General features: G+C 43.3%; 2 protein-coding genes across 9 annotated transcripts in view; one reads left to right on the forward strand and one right to left on the reverse strand.

The window, feature by feature from the left end:
• The window catches only part of LRRC63 (leucine rich repeat containing 63), a 42385-nt gene extending 36083 nt beyond the window's left edge, over nt 1-6302 (reverse strand). Inside the window, exon 1 of one of the 3 annotated variants that reach the window (XM_038387915.2) lies at nt 6057-6302. The gene's annotated coding sequence lies outside the window, so the exon portion shown is untranslated. The remainder of the gene's footprint in view (nt 1-6056) is intronic. The other 2 variants (XM_038387914.2, XM_038387913.2) reach the window with 2 other exon arrangements.
• A 33-nt stretch (nt 6303-6335) lies between these two features.
• The window catches only part of LCP1 (lymphocyte cytosolic protein 1), a 62358-nt gene continuing 53684 nt past the window's right edge, over nt 6336-15009 (forward strand). The window contains exons 1-2 of one of the 6 annotated variants that reach the window (XM_043500668.1): nt 6336-6534; nt 7102-7192. The gene's annotated coding sequence lies outside the window, so the exon portion shown is untranslated. Of the gene's footprint in view, nt 6592-6681; nt 7193-15009 lie in introns of those variants that run through there. The other 5 variants (XM_038387096.2, XM_038387097.2, XM_043500660.1 and 2 more) reach the window with 5 other exon arrangements.

Raw genomic sequence — 15009 nt, forward strand, 5'->3', positions numbered from 1 at the left:
TAGTGAAGCAGCTGGACATAAGCATATTATACTTATGCTTGAAACTCCACTACTTGCGCTACATTGATGACATCTTCATCGTATGGACCCATGGGAAGGAGGCCCTTGAAGAATTCCACCTGGATTTCAACAATTTCCACCCCACCATCAACCTCAGCCTGGACCAGTCCACACAAGAGATCCACTTCCTGGATACTACAGTGCAAATAAGTGATGATCACATAAACACCACCCTGTACCGGAAACCTACTGGCCACTATACTTATCTACATGCCTCTAGCTTCCATCCAGGACACATCACACGATCCATTGTCTACAGCCAAGCCCTAAGATACAACCAAATTTGCTCCGATCCCTCAGACAGAGACAAATACCTACAAGATCTTTATCAAGCATTCTCAAAATTACAATATCCATCTGGGGAAGTGAGGAAACAGATTGACAGAGCGAGACGGGTACCCAGAAATCACCTACTACAGGACAGGCCCAACAAGAAAAATAACAGAACACCACTGGCCATCACATACAGCTCCCCGTTAAAACCTCTCCAGCACATTATCAACGATCTACAACCTACCCTGGAAAATGATCCCTCATTCTCTCAGACTTTGGGAGGCAGGCCAGTCCTCGCTTATAGACAGCCCCCCAACCTGAAGCAAATACTTACCAGCAACTACACACCACACCACAGAAACACTAACCCAGGAACCAATCCCTGTAGCAAACCTCGTTGCCTACTCTGTCCCCATATTTACTCTAGTGACACCATCAGAGGACCCAATGCACATTCACCTGCATGTCTACTAATGTTATATATGCCATCATGTGCCAGCAATTCCCCTCTGCCATGTACATTGGCCAAACCAGACAGTCCCTACGTAAAAGAATAAATGGACTCAAATTGGACATCAGGAATGGTAACACACAAAAGCCAGTAGGAGAACACGTCAATGTTCCTGGACATTCTATAACAGTTTGAAAGTAGATATACTTGAACAAAAAAACTTCAGAAACAGACTTTCAAGAGAAACAGCAAAACTAAAATTTATTTGCAAATTTAACACCATTAATTTGGGCTTGAATAGGGACTGGGAATGGCCGGCTCATTACAGAAGCAGCTTTGCCTCTCCTGGAATTGACACCTCCTCCTCTATTGTTGGGAGTGGACTACATCCACCCTGATCGAATTGGCCCTGTCAACACTGGTTCTCCACTTGTGAGGTAACTCCCTTCTCTTCATGTGTCAGTAGTATATTTATGTCTGCATCTGTAACTTGCACTCCATGCATCTGAAGAAGTGAGGTTTTTACCCACAAAAGCTTATGCTCAAATAAATCTGTTAGTCTCTAAGGGGCCACTGGACTCCTTGTCATATTATACTTGTGTTCCATGCTTCAAATTGGCTTCTCATCTGCTTCAGCATGTTTTCAAGACCATGGATTTTTATTTATAAAAATTTAACTTTTATCTGTGCTTTAAGTGCACCGTAAATTGCTATTATAAAATATGTATGTGGTGGTGTACAGTACATGAAAACAGAAATAGCCTCTGTCCTAAGAAATGTGTCTATCTTGTAGATTTTCAGAGATGCAACACATTGGTGAGGATGATTTTATTTTTTTGTCTGTAATCTATAAACTCACTCTTTAGGGCCTAGTGGCAAAAGGGTATTATAAAAGGGACTTTAATGAAGAGAAAGTGGCAGCTTGGTACAGTAGCGTGGAGATAGCATTCCATGCATAGGGGTATTCCTGGAAAAAGCCCACACAGATGGGATTGGGAGAAAGAAAGAAACCAACAAGTAATTGAAACTGGCATCATTCACAGATTATGAGGCCAGCAGGGACCACTGTGATCATCTAGGTCTAGTCTGACCTAGATGCATAAGACAGGCCATTGGACTTACCTGAATTAATTCCTGCTTGAACTAGAGCACATCTTTTAGAAACACATCCAATCTTGATTTAAAAATTGTTAGTGATGGGGAATCTACAACAACCTTTGCTAAATTCTTCCAATGGTTAATTACAGTTACTGTTCAAAATTTTTTCTTTATTTCCAGACTAAATTGTCTAGCTTCAGCCTCCAGCCAGTAAATCTTCTTATACCTTTGTCTGCTATATGAAAGAGCCCACTATCAAATTTTTGGTCCCCATGAATTACTTATAAACTATGACTAAGTCACCCCTTAACCGTCTCTTTGTTAAGATAAATAAATTGAGCTCTTTGAGTCTATCACGATAAGGCAGGTTTTACATCCTTTAATACTTTTTTGGTCCTTCTCTGAACCCTCTCCAATTTATCCACATCCTTCTTGAATTGTTGGCACCGGAAATGGACACAGTATTCCAATAGCAGTCACACCAGTACCAAATACAGAAGTAATATCACCTCCTTACTCCTACTAAAGATTCCCATTTTACTCCTGAGGGAATTCTGCATCAAAAAATTTTAAAAAGTGCCCCTCCCACCAAAATCAGCAGAATTTTGTAGTTTTTTAAAATATTGTTTGCACTATTTATTTGTCAATAAATATGGCGGTTCTAGCACGGCAGTGGGGAGCACATACCATTGGCTGCACGGAGGTGTGAGATCACCCTGCAGTCCCCCCACCCCGGGGCATGGACTCAGTGGTGGTGAGGCTACACCCAACCCTGACAGAGCACATGGGCCAGGCTTGCCCCAGAAACACCCAAGGCCCTGCCTCCACACCAGGTGTGGGCAGGCAGGCTCATCCCAGCAGGATCCAAGTGTGGAGTGGATTCGTGTGGGGGGGGTCCAGGTGTGGGGTGAGAGAGTTCTGTGTGGGGCAATCTGGGTGTGGAGGTTCACGGGGGGGGGCTGCGTGTGGCAGGGATCTGGATGCACAGCACCTTGTGGGGGAGGTTCAAGGCACAGGAGCTGGGTTCAGTAAGTAAGGCTTGGTGCTGGGAGATTCGGATGCAGATGGCTCGGTGCTGGGGGGATTATGGTTGTGAAGGTGAGGGGAGGCTCAGCAGAGGGTCCAGGGGGGTCTAGATGCACAGGGATTGGGCAGATGGGGGGTGGGTCTGACTTGGCACTAGCCAGGGTGTCCCCAGACCTCCTTTTCCCCCATGCTTTACCTCTCTGCCGGCTGCTCCAGGAGCCTGAAATGACACGCCTACGCTGCTGGGGAGGGGCACATGACCACTCTTGTGGCTTCCCTTTGCTTCCTCATCAGAAAGTCATTATTCTGTGAGACAGCAAAGAAATCTGCAGGGGCCATGAATTCTGCGCACAAGCAATGGTGCAGAATTCTCCTAGGAGTACCACTTATACAACCAATGATTGCGTTAGCCTTTTTGGCCCCACAATCACACTAGGAGTTCATGATCAGCTGATTATCCACTACTATTCCAAACCTTTCTCAGTGTCACTGCTTCCAAGGATACAGTCCCCATCCTGTAAGTATGGGCTACAATTTTGTTCCTAGATGTACAATTTTACGTTGGCCCTATTAAAACACATATTGTGTGCTTCGAAACGGCTTTCCAAACAATCCACATCACTCTGAATCTCTGACCTGACCTCTTCGTTATTTACCATTCCCACAACCTTTGTGTCATCTGCAAACTTAATCAGTGATGATTTGATTTTTCTTCATGTCATTGAGGAAAATGCTAAATACTGTGGAGCCAAGAATGGACTCCTGTAGGACCTCATTAGAAACACATCTGCTTGACGAAAATTCGCTGTTTAAAATTATATTGAGACCTATCAGTTAGGCATTTTTAATCCATTTAATGTGTGCAATATTAATTTTGTATTGTTCTCATTTTTTAATCAAAATGTTGAGTGGTACCAAGTAAAATGGCTTACAGAAGTCTAAGTATATTACAACCAAGCTTGTAATCTCACAAAAAAAAAGGTATCACGTTAATTTGACAGGATCCGATGAAGTGAGCTGTAGCTCACGAAAACTTATGCTCAAATAAAATTTGTTAGTCTCTAAAGTGCCACAAGTACTTCTTTTCTTTTTGGGTAAGGTTGTATGGCCTTATGCAAGTAGTCAGACTGGATTATCATAATGGTCCTGTTTCATCTTAAAAAACTATTAAGTTGAAGAAGAATATATAAACCCTTGCAAACAAAACTAAGTTTGACACAGCTGTAGTTACAAGACTTCTTTATCTCATATCTAATTCTAGCACTCTTCTTCAATCATGTTATAAATTTGCACTGAAGGCCAAATGCTTTCAATGTCTTTCACTCTAAATTTTCTCTCTTCATCTTTTGTGCCTAGTACAATATGGGACACAAATCAATGTAAAGTGTGAACCACATTCTATTTGGCTTTAATAATTGCTAAATATCAGAACCACTATGCTCTGTGTATAGCAGAAATAGATTTATACCCACATTAGGGTGACCAGATGTCCTGATTTTATAGGGACAGTCCCAATATTTGGGGCTTTTTCTTATACAGGCCCCCAACCTCCTGTCCTGATTTTTCACACTTGCTATCTGGTCACCCTAACCCACATAGTTACTTTTTTATTTAACATGCAAAGCAGATGATTTGTCCTGGGCAGTTAACATGAATCTTTTTCATAAATGTATATTTTGAAAAGAATATTACAATTAAGGACAAATAAAGACTACTGAACAAAAACTACTGGTAATACACAACATTATACTTGCTTTTGTTTTGTAACCAAGAATCCTCTCTCTGCCCCCCCTTCCCCCCTGAATCTTCGACTCAACTGCAAAAAAAATTCTTTCCTGTTAGTTATCTTACATTATTTCTACACGTCCTTTTAAAAAAGCACATTTTAGTACAGTAACATCCCTGCTATAGTCAAACTATATTTTAAGCCCCTGCCCAAATGTTATTAAAGTGAAGATATATATATTTATGTATATATGTATACATACACACACACAATATAATACTCTGCATGTCTATCCCTCCTTCCATGCAAAGATATCAAAACACTGTACAAAGAGTTGTGATATTTTGTGCTATTTTCTGACAGCCGCACGCTAGGTTTCATCCAAACACAGCACTGCTGACCACAAGTGGTAAAAAAAAAAAAAAAAAATCATGAGACTGGCTTAAAAATCATGGGATTTTACAATAGCAATCGACTCGGGGTTGTTTCTATTGGTCTTCCAGCCGCGGAGGTGCACTCCGCCCAGGTGTTCTGATTCCACCACAACCAGGAGAGACAGAAACATTCATCGCATCGAAGCAGGCTGAAGTGCTCAGCCAACACGGGCTTGCTGGGGCTCTGCGAACAACCCCCGCAGTCAGAAATCTGGCAGCATTACAGCCCCCAGGGGAAGTGTGCGAGGGGGGAGATCCAGGATCCCTTTGTCACACTGTTCTGCCCCCGACACCAACCACCCCCAGCCCTCGAGAGGGTGAGGAGCCCCGGTGGGCCGGCCTACATTCCACCCGGGTCCCGAGGCCCGCCGGGGATATCAGTTGGTGGGGCTGTGATCACGGGCGTGTACTTGGCACGGTTCACCCCAATCCTGGACACCTGCCCCTTTTGCGGCATGAGGGAAACCCTGGCGCAACCATACCTGGAGCGCGCCAAGCTGCAGCCCCTATTCTGGCTCCTCACCAATATTTTGTTAAGATTTTGGTTGCACTTTTCCCCTCGCCTCCTGATCTGTGTCCCCACTAAGTCACGGGACCTCCCGCTCAACCGCCTCCCGGCCCTGGCTAAAGTGACCAGCTACAAAACCAGGGTGAGGAGGTTGGCCGACGGCGTCTCCTGTGACTGTGGGGCCTATTTCCGATCCTCGGTCCGGGCAGAGCTCCTCCGGGCGGCGTCCACTGACTCCCTTGACGCCTTAGAGGAGCAGTGGGCGCTGTCCCGGGTTCTCTGCTCGGTGTCCCGCCCGCTTCCCTTCCTTTGACCGCGCTCCTGCCTCCTGTTATTTCATTCATTGTCCCCTGTAATTGTTTGGGTTTTCCACGACCTGTGGCCCCCCCTTAGGCTGGGGGCGGGGGGGGGGATCCTTTAGCCCCTCCTGGATCCCAATAAGCCCAACCACCCCCAGCCGCAGCCGCAGCCGCAGCTTACAGCCCAGGGCCTGGCATCGCCTCTCGCAGCGCTGCAGTACCCTGGGCGGGGCGTCCCGGCCTCTCCTCAGGTGGAGTCAGCCTCGGCGGCGGCGGCGGCGGCGGCGGCGGCGGGGGAGGGGCTCCGCTGCCGCCGCGGGCCCTCGCGCGCCTCCCAGGCCACCCTGGAGACGGGCCCTCGCAACCCGCACGGGAGCCTCGTTCTGGCAGCGGCCTCAGGCGCCCGCCCGCGCGGCGAGAGAGAAAGAGAGCGCGACTGCGCGTCCCCGCCTTCCCCTCCAGGGCGGGGAGGGAGCGAGGGGCCGGCGCGCTCCCGCCAGGGGCTCAGCCGCGGGGCGGCGCGCGCGCGCCCGCCTTGGCTTGGGGGCGGGCTGGGCTTGGGGTTGGTGGCTCGGCGGCAACGTGCGAGTGGCCAAGGTGGGGACGCAAACAGGAGGCGGCGCTGGACCCGTGTGCAGCAGCATTGCACTGCAGGGGTGGTGAAGCTTATTCATCTGACACGCTCGTGATGAGCATGGGCTAGTCTCGTTTCATTTGTTAGTGCAGTTACAGTCTTTCCTAGTCGGCATTTCCATAAAAAGGAAAGGAGTACTTGTGGCACCTTAGAGACTAACACGTTTCCATTTCCATAGTTATTGGTGTCTCTGAATGCTTATGGATGATGCTAGAATAGCCCTTATCGCTACTGCTGTAGGGTTAGGCTTTATCGTTATTAGTGATAAGTAATTATTGATGTGCTTATTATTGCTGTTACCTTTTTGTTTTGCTTCCTCTATTGCCCTTTGCAGTTATTTATCAGCCCTGGTGTTACCGTAGTCCTTATGATGTATGCTTCTCATTGTTCTGTTTGTCATTGCTGTTTATTATTGTGATTTATTACTGGCCTGTTACTTGTATTAGATTTTTCTGTACTGATTGATGATTTTTGGATAATCTTTATTGCTGTTTAGTACTGATCCTTGTTAATGGGGGGGACTTATTGAGCATGCTGCTTGCTAGTTAATGACTCAGGAGTACTTACCCTATTTCTCATCCTTTTCTTTCAGTGCAGGATTCCAATGCCTGTTTGTGTGCCTAGGAACGAAAACTACTGGCTGAACGGCAGCAGCACCAGTTAAAAAGAAAACAAAGCAAACAGTGAGTTTTGAAACCATTATCTCCTGTCGCATTCATCTTACGTTTGTTGCTCTGGATGTCTGGTTTTCCCCCATGTTTCTTGTGTGTTAAGTTATCAGCCTTAAGACAAAAAGAAAAGGAGTACTTGTGGCACCTTAGAGACTAACAAATTTATTAGAGCATAAGCTTTCGTGAGCTACAGCATCCGATGAAATGAGCTGTAGCTCACGAAAGCTTATGCTCTATAAATTTGTTAGTCTCTAAGGTGACACAAGTACTCCTTTTCTTTTTGCGAATACAGACTAACACGGCTGCTACTCTGAAACCAGCCTTAAGACAGTTGACAAAATACTTTTTGCCTGTGTGTAGCCTGGAAAGGTGCAGAATAAAAGGGACTTCATCTTAGCAGTGATTTAAAAAAAAAATCAAAAAAACTTCAAATTTAGCTTAGTTGTATTCATTTAACCTTGACCGATTATCTACTGGATGTAGAGTTACCAATTGTATTTAATAACAGTGCAGGTTTCTTAGTGGCTTTTATTTCCAAATTGACTCAAGCATCCTTCAGATTACATTAAATTTCAGCAGGATCACCAATACTGCAGTCCTGATTCAAGCAAAACTCCTATTGATTGATTGCACTAGAAATGTTGCCTGAGGAAAGACCACACTGGGTCCATTCCAGACTATTTATAAAGGGGAAGGAGTGAGAGAGAAAGCAGAGATGGAGTCGCTTTTCATATCTCTGTTAGGTGAAAACATTAAGTTCAGTGACATGCTTAGGAGAAGCAGGAAGATGGCTCTTGTTTTTTTGTTTCAGTGATTCAACTAATCTTAGTTTTTTAAAGCACATTAAAGCAAACTTCTTTATATTTGTAATTGTTTTCACAAACACTGAAGGTCATTTTCTCTAACTCGGGGGTGGGCAAACTTTTTGGCCCGAGGGCCTCATCTGGGTGAGGAAATTGCATGCAGGACCATGAATGTAGGGCTGGGGCGGGTGGTTGGGGTGTGGGAGGGAATGTGGGGTTTGGGAGGGGAGGAGGTGTGGTGTGCAGGAAGGGGCTTAGGGCAACGGGTTGGGGCGGAGGAGGGGTGCAGTGTATACGAGGGGCCTCAGCAGGGAGTTGGGGTGCAGAAGGGGGTGCGGAGTATGGGAGGTGGCTTAGGGCAGGGGTGCGGAGTGTGGGAGGGGGCTCAGGGCAGGGGGTTGAGGTGCAGGAGGGGTGTGGCAGGAGGCTCAGGGCAAGGGGTTGGGGTGCAGGAGTGCTTAGCTTGAGCGGCTCCGGAGTGGTAACGGACTTCAGTGGGGCTAAGGCAGGCTCCCTGGCTCCGCACCACTCCCAGAAGCGGCCGGCACCACGTCCCTGCAGCCCTTGGGGGAGGAGGGGCAGAGGGCTCCATGTGCTGCCCCTCCCTCTCCCCCCCCCCCCCCCCCAGGGTCTGCAGGGACATGGTGCTGGCTGCTTCTGGGAGTGGTATGGGGCTCGCGGCGCCACGGGGGTGGCAATCCCCCGGGCTGGATCAAAAGCACTGATGGGCTGGATCCAGCCTATGGGCCGTAGTTTGCCCACTCCTGCTCTAACTTAATATGGAAATAAAGAAACTGTTTTGCATGTTGCTGATTTAATATGTTGTTTGTCCTTTTATCTGCAAGGTTAATGTTTTTCAACTGGACTGTCATCAAAGCAATTGTTCTGTCTTGTTCTTTTTTTAATGTACAAATTCAGTTACATGGAAGATTACAGATCGGGAATGGGAGGAGGGGAGACTTTGGTTTTGTATATTAAAAAAAAAAAAGATTTTGACTGTAAAGTAAAGAATAGAAAATTGAAGGGGGGTTATTTGTTAAATTACGTCAGTATGTTCAGTTTTTTCCATATAAGTATCGCTCCTTAATCAATAACAATGCGATATTTGGTCTACAACTCATATACTTGTGAATGTTGTGTCTAAGATGTGTTCTCACAGTAATGTAATGTGAAATGATGACCTCTAGATTAGATTGTAAATTCTTTTGGCCAGGCACCGCATCCGCTACTAAATTTATACATCATGTAGCACAACAGGACCCTTATCCTGATTAAGACTTTTAAAGAAATCCTCTTGTTTAAACAGATCTCAAGAAAACTGTAGTGCTGAAACTAATTTACATTTTCACATTGTCCACAGTGAAGTATTTGGTTGGGTTCCTTGTCTTTGACTCTGAATGGGCAATTTTGTGACTCGTGTATAGTGCAATCATACAAACCCATACTGACATAAATACTTTTCTCATGTAAGCAATGCCATTGAGCTCAATAAAACCAACAGTCTGAGTAAGGACTGCACATGAGAAGAAGTGTTTGAAGCATTGAGCATTATGTAGTTTTAGGAAAGGCAGATTATTGTATTTAAATATTAAACAGTATTAGCCTTCCAACTCTTTAGGAAGTCAAAACCAAATAGTAGGCCTGATCCTTCATTACTTGCATATGGAATGCAGGGTTGGGCTCCAAATTTTAAGGCCCTGATTTTGCAAACCTTACGGGTATGTCTACCCTGGAGCTGGAAGGTATAATTTCCAGCCTGAGTAGACATACCCGCCCTAACTAGGTCTGATTGAGACCGCACACTAAAAATAGAATAGCTGCAAGTGGTTGGATAGGTTCCCTCTGATGCCATCCAAGACCATAAGTACATACTCGGGTAGCTATCCCCTTCTGCCACTCATGCTGCCGTGGCCACGCTTCTCTGCGTAGTATGCTAGCTGAATCAGATCTAGCGTGGGTGTCTACATGAGCTGGAAATTACTCCTCCAGACCCAATGTAGACCTGCCATTTAGGATGAAATGTTGGCCCCATTGACATTACTGATAAAACTCCCATTAGTTTCCAAAAGGCAAGGATTTCACCCTTAGTGTTTGTGAGTAAAGTTAAACTTATGCCTAAGTGTTTGTAGGATCAGGGCTTATGTTTTGCATTTCAGCATATAAAGCAGGGGCAAGAGCTCTCTTAAAAAAACACAAACTTGCTGAGTTTGAAGTTAGACTGTACTGTAATTGTGGCACACGGATACAATACCGTAAGCACATTTGTTAAAATGCACAAATTCATGACATCATCATGAGCCTGCTTGGGGACTTTAATTCCCTAAATTCTTCGATATTCAGCACAAGGAAGAACTCTGCTGCTGCTGCTTCAATATTGTGCTTGTAGGGGCAAATCCAGCTCCCTCCTCTGTAGCCACAGAAGTCCCCTAAGCAATGAAACTGGTGCAATTCTGCTGTGGAAAATGGAAAAGCTGGGGGCAGTACAGCTGGTGCATGCTCCAAGAGGCAGTGGAAGTGGCTGGGCTGTCATCGAGGGGTCACAGAGTAGCTCTGCAGTCTGTACTTGAGGATTCCCCTCCTGCTTGTCATCTTGGTCAGTTTCTCATGCCAGGCACTGGGATCTGGGTTTGATCCTTAATGTTTGAAGAACATGAATTTCTTCTACAATAATATTAGTGGGTGGAGTACAAGTTGTTAATTCATTTGATTGTTCTTTTGGATTATAACAACTTCTGTTTTTAATGATTACCTGTTGTGATCCTTTTTATACATTTTTTTAAAAAATTGCTTTATTTTTAATGATATGTAACAACTTTCCCTAAATATGATTAATTTTATCCCTAGCTTTACATTGCTTTGCTTTTGTTCCTTTTAGTAATTGAAGCTTTAATACAGTATTTAATCTTTCTTTCCTGTTGTGATATATTATTACCAGAGTAAGGTGATTACGCTTTGAATGTGTTTTTGTCAAGGACACAATGAGGAGTCCAGTGGCACCTTAAAGACTAACAGTTTTATTTGGGCATAAGCTTTTGTGAGATGCCTCTGAAGAAGTGGGTTTTTTACCCACGAAAGCTTATGCCCAAATAAAACTGTTGGCCTTTAAGGTGCCAGCGGACTCCTCCATTGTCTTTGTGGATACAGACTAACACGGCTAACCCTCTGATACTTGTCCTTGACAATTACTATTTTAAAAATAGTTAAGTAGATGTTTCTGTATTTTTCTGTCATTTCTAACTGTAAAGGCAAATGCCATAATAAGATTATCCTGTTTCATTTTGTCATCTAAGGCCCTGATCCTGCAAGCACTTAATTGACTTTAATGAGACTAGAGAGATAAGGTGGGTGAGGTAATATCTTTTATTGGACCAACTTCTGTTGGTGAGAGAGACAAGCTTTTGAGTCACATAGAGTGCTTCTCAGGTCTGCGAAAAGTACTTCGAGCTCTATGAGGCTTGAACGCTTGTCTCTTTCACCAACAGAAGTTGGTCCAATAAAAGATATTACCTTACCCACCTTGTCTCTTTAATATCTTGGGATTGACACAGCTACCACAAACACTGCATACATTTAATGGGACTACTCAGATTCATTGCTATTACATTCTTGTTTTACACCAGTGAAATGCCATTGATTTTCCTGAAGTTACTCTGATATAAAACTGCAGTAATGAAGCTGTGAATCGGGTCCTTTTAAAACCTTTTTGTTCCCATAAACAATCACCATTCTTATGAAAGGGAAGTTTTTTCACTTTTTCCTATCCCCACATTGTTATGTTTTCTAATCTTGAAATGTTACATGAAAATTTTAAAAGTGCTTGTTGCCTGTCCCTTACTTTTATTGACAGGAGAAACTCAGAAACAATTTAGTACCCCTGTCTATTTTGGTAAGATGAATCTATTTCTGGGTACAGTATGAATTGAGTGCCATCACTTTGGAAATAGAGGGAAAAGCACACTCCAAGTATAATACAGACAGTTGTTGCTACTTATTTTTTAATGTCAACAAAGCAATTTATAAAGGTTGTGATGTTCATGCAAAAAACAAACATACATACAAACACAATATGCTAGCAGTTCTTAAGCAGAAGTCTCAGAGAAATCACTGTCTAAAATGATATACCTAAGAAACCGATTCTACATTTTAAGATTGTGAAATAATACATGAGAACATCCTTTAATGTATGTGAATATAAGTCGCCAAAAGATTAGCTACAATAGGATGCCAGCAAGTTCTTTTTGTAATGCTTCTGGGGAGAACTGAAGCACGATATCTCAGTGCATCTTGTAGACCAGTGCTTTCTTGAAAGTAGGAGAAGATAAATCATTTAAACACCACGTATTGTCTGACCATAAAACCTCAGCTCTATTGCTATATTTGGAATCTTTAAATCTCCTGAGTGTGTTTCAACAAAGTTTTTAAGTTCTAAGCATTTGTAATTCTCTGCTGTTTGTACACAGTCTTTGATCACTGATTTGTCTTTTTTTTTTTAAACAGAACATCTGTGAGATTTTTTTATCATGAAATGTCTATAATAAAATATTGAAAATTTAACTTGATGTTAGTAGTTTAGACTTGACAATGTATTTTCCCTTTCCCATTCCCATTTCATACATTTGTTGGCTGTATACTAGCAGGTCTCCTGGCTGACCTTTGCCCTCAAACTGTTTTGATTATATACTCGAGCCAAAATTTTGCAAAGTCATTAGCAATGTTGGGTACCTTGGTTTTGGATACCTGATTTCCATGAAGTGCAGAGCACTGTTCCCTCTTAAGACAAGGCTCTGTTAAAGGTGTCAGACATGCAAAAACTAAGGGTATGTCTACATTGCGATTAAAAACCTTTGGCTGGGCCACACTAGTGGACTCAGGCTCAAGGGGCTTGGGTTAAGAGGCTGTTTAATTGTGGTATAGACCAAGCTCTAGGACCCTCCCACCTTGCAAGGTCCCAGAGCCCAGGCTTCATCCTGAGCCTGAATGTTTATACTGCAATTAAACAGCCCCTTAGTCCAAGCCCCACAAGTCCAAGTCAGCTAGCAGAGGTCTGCCGCAGATTTTTAGTAGCAGAGTAGACATACCCTTAGGCATCCACCTCACTAGTCACTTTTGAAGATCTTGGACTCTAGTTCCTGGGATTCTCTGAACTCCATTCATTGTTGTATAGGGTTAGACCTGTCCAAGAAGAGCATTATTGGATTGTATTACATTTTGCAGGTTACAGTGAGATCATGTTATGTATACAAGTCTATCAGAACTGTAGTTCTGGGCACGCAAGCAATTAGAAGCGCTAATGGGGATGAGAGAAGATATAATAAAGCCTTTTTTAACTTATAAATTAAAATAAACTAATTTAAGTATTTTTAAAACTAGGTTAACTTCTCCCAAAATCTGTTTATTTTAAAATGGCCTGGTTGTCTTTTCTCAGCCAAACTTCTCTTCCACTAATTTAGACTTTGATTATTGGGCAGAAGTGTGATGTCACCTAAGATATATCACTTTAGGAAAAAGGAGAATAATTCCTAGAACCAAAAAAAATGTTCCAGAAAGGAGAAGTTCAAGCAGCTATGGGGGCTCCCTGCAATACCGCTTAATTGGCCCGTGCAACTAAAAGGTCCAAACATCAGTGAGATGTTTGGAATCTTCTACCCTACTCAACTAGTCCAAACTCCTTTGCCATGCTAACTGGTGAGGTTAAGTCTCACTGAAGTGCAGTGATGATTGTGGATGTGTTTGAAACTGATATGAGTAGGAGAAGGTTTCCTGTTAAGCAGGCGAGGAGAGAACCTGCTATGTGCCCAAGCCAGGCAGAGATACATTGAGGAGATGTCTATATTCAAGGGATTCAGGTTGTTACGACCACCGCGCTCTCAGTCGGCACAAAGCAGCTTATGCCCCTCATTGCATGGAACTGGAGCATAGGAGTAAACATTACCCTAGCATTGCAATCTGTCCTTGGTGAGGTGAGGCCTCAGAATCTGTGGGTCTCCTTTAGCTCAGGTTGGATTGTATTCTCTGAAGCAGTCCTGATGCCAGACGTACAGTTTCTCAAATGATTCTTTTTTTAAATACAGTATGCCTGAAACTGGGGAATTTAGTGCTTGTGAAAGGTTCTGGATTGGCAGTGTTTTTATATTGTGCCATAGGTGAGAATGGGACTTAATCAGCAAATAAAAAAGGTCTGCAGAGTGTGTGTGTGTTGGATTGAGGTTCACTAACTCAGCAGAGGAGTCTAACAAATATTTATTACAGCAAAATGCTCAGAATAATGATCAGTTTCTTACAAGTGGGAAGCTTATCAGGACAATCTCATCATAGTCGCCTCCAGCATCAGACAATACAGCTTCAACCTCCATTTGACACACATTGAGCTGTAGCTCACGAAAGCTTACGCTCAAATAAATTTGTTAATCTCTAAGGTGCCACAAGTACTCCTTTTCTTTTTTTAAACTTATTTATAACTTATTGTTCTCTTTTTTTTATACATTTGTATTAGTTTCTCATTTCCATGTTAACTTTCCTCCCCCATCAGTACAGGTTTAGTGTTTAGTTCAAACCAGTCTTATCTAGCTTGTTAGTTACATTATCTTTTCTTGTTATCACAAACATGATTACTCTGCCATTACTTACACATATACAGTTCTACTTATTCAGTTTATCAGAACAGACTCTTAAGATCCACGGCCTGCTTCTGTCAGATCTAAATATGCTTTTGCTCCTAGTGGGGAGGGGGAGGGGAAGAGTAGGTTTGTACTTTTTGCTCCTTTATGATTGATAAAGGCTTGAAAGTTTTTAATTTCTGCTTTATATTACATCAGAAATTCAGCTCTTGTCTATCCTGTTTGTCCTCAATGACTTCATGGATAGACTATGACACCATAAGCAGCAAAGAAGTGATACTGAAGTAACTGAATGGGAAAGGAGTTTGTCAGTCTGCAAGAAAATATGTTCTTGTTAAAGATCCATCATGTCCACCCTGGGCCTCCAGTAAGAACAAGACAGAAAAGGTTATATAGACCTCATATGTAA

The sequence above is a fragment of the Dermochelys coriacea genome, chromosome 1 (genome assembly GCF_009764565.3).
Source record: "Dermochelys coriacea isolate rDerCor1 chromosome 1, rDerCor1.pri.v4, whole genome shotgun sequence".
Taxonomy (NCBI): domain Eukaryota; kingdom Metazoa; phylum Chordata; order Testudines; family Dermochelyidae; genus Dermochelys; species Dermochelys coriacea.